The following is a 6,282-nucleotide window of genomic DNA, read 5'->3' on the forward strand; positions in this document are numbered from 1 at the left end:
CCACTTGTAGGGTTTTCTATTCATGGAGATAATCAAGAAGTGAGATCACAATAAATAACCTCAAACAGGTCTCTTCATTTATGATAATACTTTTGAGCCAACAGTTACAGACCCCTGCTATGTATTTTACTTAGATTGATTTAAAAATCTTACTGTACGCATAAGAAGTAAATACTATTACTGTCGCCATTTTACAGATAGGGAAACTAAGACCAAAAGCAATTAAATAATTTCCACAGGGTTACACAGCTAGGAAATGGAACTTGGGAATAAAACCAGGCAATCTGACTTTAGTCTGTGCTGCTAACTGCTTGCCACTTCGTTTAAGATGGGATGCAAAGCTTTCCTGCAGACATCAGGGTTTTCTACTTCAAATAGACTTGTCTTCTGAGCACTCAGTAAACAAATTATTACCTGCCTAATCCTAAAATCCCGGCCTGTAGACACAGCACTAATAAGGGATCTACCCAGCGCTGCACAATGCCAGCCATAGGTAAACTCACACTGCCTACCATTGAAGGGATTTCCAGGTGCCTATTAAAATGCCAGTCTATCTTAGAGTTGAAGTTCTTTCTACATCATTTAGCATAACCTGGAAGGTCAGATTCATGTGGTGGCCAACCTTCCCTTGGCAGTTACTTCCTTATTACTTCCTCGCCCCTGCACTGGCTCTCAGAAATGCTATATCACAATAAATGTAGTTAAAAGAGCAAACAAACCACCACCACTCCCTGGGGATCCAAATGCAATCATCTCAAATAACCTTGCCTTCAGTCTCCCAGCTGCTGACACCAGGCCTGATCTGCAAATCAAAATGGCCGTTTTGGGGCCCATCGTGATATTAGCAGGCTGTCCATCTCGAAAGGCACATCCCCAGCATCAGCGCTGGCACCAACTTAGGCACAGAGAAGAGAAGCAGGCTGTGTCTAATACAGGCACCTTCCCATTCAAGGGCTAAGAGTGGACTAGCCTGCCCACATTTGGTGGTATATAGTGAAGGCAGCATAGCTCCAAACCCCGTGTAACTTATTGACGAGGGACGCAGAAGGCATCCTAGTAATCGCAGACTGCGTTCATGCCTGCTTCTCTCACTGAATGTAAAGCAGCCACCTGGCGCCTCTGCCAGCTCTTACTTGCCTTGTGCTGAATGGAGCACATCAGCAAATGAGGAAATGCTGCATGGCATTTGCAAGCTCTGAGAGCTCAGAGAGGCTGTTTTGAGCCTATATGTGGCTACCAGCATGAAAACTCAGGCTCTTTCAGTTCTCTCTGTCTCTGGAGCCAAAGATCACAGTTCTACCTTTAGAGAGTGGGAGTTTGAGTAAGACTCCCCAAATCGGTGTTTCCCATAAATTTTGTTGGCAAGATCTGACTGTCCCATGCCATGCCAAGAATGAGGCTGCGAGCATCATTTAAGTTCCCCCAAAGAGAAAAACTGGCCTGTTAAATCAGTATAAGTCCTTGGTGAGAAAAGAAATCAGGCTTCAAAAGAAAGAAATTGGGCAGAAGATGGAAAACTCCCTTTCCTACTCATTTCTGATTTTCATGGGAACTTCTGGAAAAACTCTGAGGCTGGCTCTTTTAAAAGACAAGTCTTTCTAAATGTTATTGGACCAATCCCCATCATCCTTTTAGCTTTCTCCTGTCTCCCTTCAGCATGGTCATTTGGGACTTTAGAGAGCAGCTGACTCCTGTGATGCCCATTCAAACCACCTGCCCTCACTTGGACCAGGGGCAGCCGGGGGTGTTGGCTGCACTACCTTGTCAGCATTGTCAGCCTCAGAAAGAGAAAGGGGGCTAAGGGCTGGGCACAGAGGGAAGGGCATTAGTTGCGTCTCCGGGGAAGATTGGGATGCAGGGTGAGTTTGGTAATCACCGTAGACTATTTGAGGCCTCAGAGAAATCCCGGGGGCTCGTGGATTTTAACTTTTTATTTTTGAAATAACTTCAGACTTACAGAAATGTTGCTGAAATAGTACAAAGAGTTCCTGTATACGCTTCAGAGCTCGTTTCCCTAGATATTAATATTTTACTATGTTTTGATTTTCTCTTTTATATACATATATAAGAATTTTAAAGAACTGTAGTCTTCCCAGGATGCAGTCACACACGAGAGATTCTGAAATCTTTTTCACCTTCACAGACCCTGCCTTGGTAAACTTCCCAGGAGGAGCTCACAACAACTGGGATACTGACGAGAACCGAAGATCTGATTGGATGAAAGCTGCTCCACGGAGAGTTTGTGGACCATGTGATATTCCTTGGACATCAGGGAACAGTACAGAATACCAATAGGCTGGCCTCCAAGACAGAAGGGTAACAGGACAAAGAACAAATCTGTCTTTGCCCACAGTCTCGGTGGGTGGCGAGCCAGGTTGGAGAAAAGCAGGTGTGCCATGTGCTGTTACAGGTCACACCAGACTCCCAGCCCTCCTGTCACTTCATTCTGTTGTCACGGCCAAACTTTGTCTTGCCAATTTCTCACACCTTGGCACCTAACTGACAAGCGAAAAGACTGGACTTCAAATGCCTTTCAGCTCTGTGACTGGCCTGTCTATCCAGCTAAGATTTAGAGCAGTGCAGGAGAGAGCATAATACTCTTCTCTTGGGTGTTCAGGCCAGAGGCCAACGCTTCTTCACAATGTCCCTCTCCTTCACCCCTCCCCTGACTCGCGACCGAGCACCCCGTATCCCTCTGTCATATCCTCATTCTTTTCCATTCCAATTCCACTCTCTCTTAACCCCCTGACACCTTCTGATCCAGAAGTTTTCTATTGGAACATCCTGATCTAGGAAATAAGATTTGGTACATAAAGAATCTCAGATAAGAGAAGTCCATGATGTTATAAGAGAGATGCCATAGACTGCAGTGCTTACAGAGAGGCTGCTTCAAGTCTAAAGGTATAAAAATCAGTTATAACCGGGAACACTTTTTTGTTCAGAAATAAGTCGTCTTAAAGGAGAAGCCATTAGAAGATATTCTACCGCTGGTTTAAAAAAAAATTCTAATTTAAAATTCAAATTTAAAATGATCTGTGCTAATCAGAGATTAAACATTGCACAGATAAATGCAATTCACAAATATCCTGTGACACTTCGAGCCACACATTTTTATCTTCTCCCTTAAGACATCAATAAGAATTTCATTTCATGCTGCCCTCATTACCAAAGACAGTGACAAGAATGCAGCCTCATTGGGACGTGTTGGTTGTTTTAAAGTTCAGGATCATAATTTTGCACTAAAGCACCCTCAGTCTTTCATCGAGGCTTGCTTGTAAACATCAGCCAAATCGTGAGCAGAATGAGGGTTGTATTTTGTGGTTATAGAAATGTTTCCTTCTATATGTGTGAAGCTGTCACGTGCAAGACTCAGACTGGTACCCATCTCTTAATGGGATGAATAACTTGGACCTCTAACCACACCCTTCTCTCAGGGAGTGATAATAAGCCACTAGAAACCCCAAAGTGTTGTCTTTCTCTGCCAAGTGGTGAGTGAGAAAGCGGGAGGTATGATGAGACCACAGAATGGATAATTCAGTGGTGACATCTTCTCACATGTGGTCAGTGATGGTGCAGTCAATTGTCAGTCATCCCTTTTCTCTGACAGCTGGGACTAAATGTTGGTTCCATTTCTTCCGGGATAAATTCAGGTTTGGTTGGTTCCTCTTTAGCCTCAGCAGCAATGGATATAGAGATGCTGCCTTCAGATTCTGGAATGTACTCATTACTACCAGGAGGCCTTACAGCCCACCTAAGAAGAGGTTTCGATGGCTTCATTTTCCCGGGTAAAGTCATAGAATGTTAGAGTTGGAAGAAATTTTACTTTTATAGATGATGTATGGCAAGGTTACGTATAGGCCCACACAAAAGCCAGTGGTGTAAACTGGGATGGGGAAGACACAACTTTTAATGCCTAGAAATCATCAGACCACATTGGCTAAGGATAGCCTTGTCTTCAAGGCCCTCTCGCTCAGACTTTCTTCTGCCATCGGCTTCTCCCTCTCACATTTAGAGCAACAGGAAACGGCCACTCCTAATTTTTCACTTGCTGTTTTTTTAAGTCTCTGGGAACTTGGCTGATAGTGGAGGGTTTTGTGGACAGGTAGCTTTCACTTTGACCCTGCTTAACCCATCAACCAAATATTTTCTGAAAACACAAAATGAAGAATCTGATTTGTTCCTAGCCAAACCCAGAAGCTTAAGGAAAGCTCCCCCGTTTCTGAAAGTTTTCATCTCTGGACTTGTCAGTTTCAGGATAGGGACTCCAAATAGTCATGGGTCAAAAGGTGGTGGGGGTGGTGGCGGAGGCAGGCAAGGATCAATTAGAATAATTAGAATGAAGTCAATCTTGAAATTGTTGCTAGAATTGTTTGCTAACCACGAAGTCTGAATTTCATCTTCTGGGATTTCGCTGCTTATTAATACATGTTGGGTCCAGGGGAGAAAGTGTTGTTTAGCGTCAAAAAGAGGAAAGAAAAAAATGGAAGGGGAGAAGAATTCCCTCGTCCATGGCAATATAAGCAGAATAGATACAGACTCTTGTGTCTCTGATTGTTTTTTTTAACTGCAGTGTTTTTAACAGACCGAAAAGAAAATCTTTATGAGGTAATATGTATGTGAATAATGTTTATAAAAAGGGTATAATATGTTAGTCATTATGGATTACTGTATAAGCAAACCTTAGATATATAAAATATAGAAACATATAAAAAATTATTTTATAGGACAGTGGACACTTAAGGACTTCCAAACTTTTCATATCTTTGTTCTAAAAAATAGAGAGTTGCAGCGCTGGCAGCTTATTTCCTTAGTATATTCCACTGTAAAGCCAAGAGGTTTGGTGGGGTTTTGTTCATTTTCTGGTTTTGTAATTTATCGTTTGTATGGATTACTTTGCAATGTCTGTTGCATGTGTGTTGGTGTCATTTACCCACATGGAGTCATCAGAGGTCCGTTCCACACTTTGCATCTCAGAAAACCAAAAAGAACTTTCTAGTGAGAAGAAAAACACACAGAACATGCCTTCTTCATTGGGCAGCTCTAAGAGTTATACCCCTGACAGCTTGTCTTAAGTCTGAGGACATGGGAAGTTTAATGTCAGAGTTGTTGTCTCTCCCTTAAATATTTGGTGTTGGATCACTTTTCTCCTGGGAAGGAGTCACGTGTTTTTGTTAAGTCCTTTTTTCTGGGACTCGATATGTTCTAGAAGAAACCAGTCCTGGTCCTCAACCACCTCGCTTCAGGGCCACTCCCTGGCATCAGTTTTCAAAGAACTACCTATCCACACGTCAACTCTCCATTTTACATTCTGTGATTAGATGGTAGACACTGCTCTTAGAGCCCAGAGTTTTACTTGTTTGGTGTGTGGCTTTAATGAAGTGTTAAGTTTGATCAGAAGAAAAGAGTAAAAAGAAGGACCCCATTGCTGGAGAGGTCCACTAGCATCTCTTCCATCAGCCAAGAGGAGAAGCGGGCCAGACATTGGTGCATGAAGATCCTCTGCTCTCCACGCAGGCAAGGGTCAGTCATGTGGACATGGAGAGATTACCCAAGTCTCCTTTGCCAAAAATGCATATTGTTCCCAGCTGCAAGCTTGAGAAGCCCGATATGTGTTTTAGCATGAAACAATAAAGCGGGTTTATTTTCAATTAATAGAGTTGTCCCTGAAGCCTGTTTTGTTTTTGTTTTTGTTTTTGTTTTTTTCAGTAGCTGGCTTGGAGAGGGGAGGACATCATCAGAGAGTAAACGTCAATGTTGAGCACTTAACTTTCCCAAAGGGCTTTGGTTCCTGACAGCTGCTCTGGACATCCAAGAGGGAGGGATGGGAGGAGAGGAACCACTTTGTTAGCCAGAACTGCTTAGTTTCAGTGGGGATGACTAGGGACAGGGTGAGTGGCACTTCCTCTCAATGCTCACCAGGCTGAGTTCACCTCCACAGAGCAAACACCAGGTTGTACAACCACGAGGGCCCCAGAGGCCTCTTGGCCAGAAGCCTGCTCTGCTCGCTATCCGTCCCTTACCAGCTGTGTGGCTTTGGGCAAGTTACTTAACCTCTCTGTGGCTCAGGTTCCTTTTCCGGAAAATAGAGCTATAATAGCACCTGAGGAACACTAAGGATTAAGTGTCTTAAAACATGTAGAGTACTTTGAACAGTGCCTGCCTGGCACATACAGGTACTCAATAAAATTAGCGTTTTACCACCTTTACAATGTTTGCCATATCCACCAACCATCTATATTATTATTTACTTAATATCCTTATTTTTAACCGACTCCATTTTAA

General features: G+C 43.1%; 1 protein-coding gene across 1 annotated transcript in view; it reads left to right on the forward strand.

Annotated features, from left to right (window-relative positions):
* The window catches only part of SH3RF2 (SH3 domain containing ring finger 2), a 108,488-nt gene extending 102,836 nt beyond the window's left edge, over positions 1-5,652 (forward strand). The window contains exon 11 of the mRNA XM_039836449.1: positions 2,144-5,652. The gene's annotated coding sequence lies outside the window, so the exon portion shown is untranslated. The remainder of the gene's footprint in view (positions 1-2,143) is intronic.
* Positions 5,653-6,282: the final 630 nt, after the last annotated feature.

Source organism: Pteropus medius, unplaced genomic scaffold (genome assembly GCF_902729225.1).
Source record: "Pteropus medius unplaced genomic scaffold, Ma_sr-lr_union100, whole genome shotgun sequence".
Classification (NCBI taxonomy): Eukaryota; Metazoa; Chordata; class Mammalia; order Chiroptera; family Pteropodidae; genus Pteropus; species Pteropus medius.